This window comes from Macadamia integrifolia, chromosome 5 (assembly GCF_013358625.1).
Source record: "Macadamia integrifolia cultivar HAES 741 chromosome 5, SCU_Mint_v3, whole genome shotgun sequence".
In the NCBI taxonomy this organism is placed as follows: domain Eukaryota; kingdom Viridiplantae; phylum Streptophyta; class Magnoliopsida; order Proteales; family Proteaceae; genus Macadamia; species Macadamia integrifolia.
The window spans coordinates 16,792,110-16,792,941 of record NC_056561.1 but is presented as its reverse complement, the minus strand read 5'-3'; the positions used below and the strand labels follow the sequence as shown (position 1 = coordinate 16,792,941).

Genomic DNA, 832 nt, shown 5'->3' with positions numbered 1-832 from the left:
CTGAAAGATAGGTTCTACCCTGCTAGAACAGCCCAACCTTCCTGCATAGTTCTACCACAAGCCCAGGGCAATAATTTTGAACTCAAATCTCAATACATCACTATGTTGCCCCACTTCCATGGGTTGACCTCTGAGGATGCATACCTATTTCTAAGGGAATTTGAAGAGGTATGTGTTCTAATTAAGATCCAACAGCTTTCTGATGATGTGCTTTCTGATGATGCTGTTAAGCTTAGGTTTATCACTTTTGCATTGAAAGACCAAGCTAAGAAGTGGTTGTATGGGTTACCCACAAATTCCATAACCTCATGGGAACAGTTCACAGTTGTCTTCCTTAAGAAGTTTTTCCCAACTCACAAGACCAATAAGCTTAGAAGTGATATCCTTCAGTTTAGGCAAAAGCCTAGTGAGTCATTTTCCAAACTTATGGAGAGATTCAAGGATCTACTCCAAGAATGCCCTCACCATGGCCTAGACCTATGGCATTTATGTCAAATAATTTATGAGGGTATTGATTACCCAACTAAACAAATGATAGAGTCTATGTGCCCTGAGGGATTCACATCCTTTACAGATGAAGGAAAGGCATGGGAATTTTTACTTAACTTAGCTGACAAAACCCGTGAGTGGGAATCAACCCAAGAGAGTGAAAGAACCATAGGAGGAAAAGGATATTTTGTGGATGGGATAGTAGCCAAGGAAGCCCATTTGGATAGCCTAATCAAGAGGATTGAGGCTATTGTTCCTAGAGAGCCATCATCAGTCAATTTGGTTAAGATTTGTGCTTGGTGCCAGTCCCCTGGACATGTCATAGAAGAATGCCCCAACACCT

The 832-nt window shown here is 41.5% G+C and overlaps 1 non-coding gene across 1 annotated transcript; it reads right to left on the bottom strand.

Moving 5' to 3' along the window:
* Positions 1-366: 366 nt before the first annotated feature.
* On the bottom strand, positions 367-473 carry LOC122080424. Its single transcript, XR_006140719.1, has one exon. It is a non-coding gene; the product is annotated as a small nucleolar RNA R71 (small nucleolar RNA).
* Between the last annotated feature and the right edge of the window lie 359 nt (positions 474-832).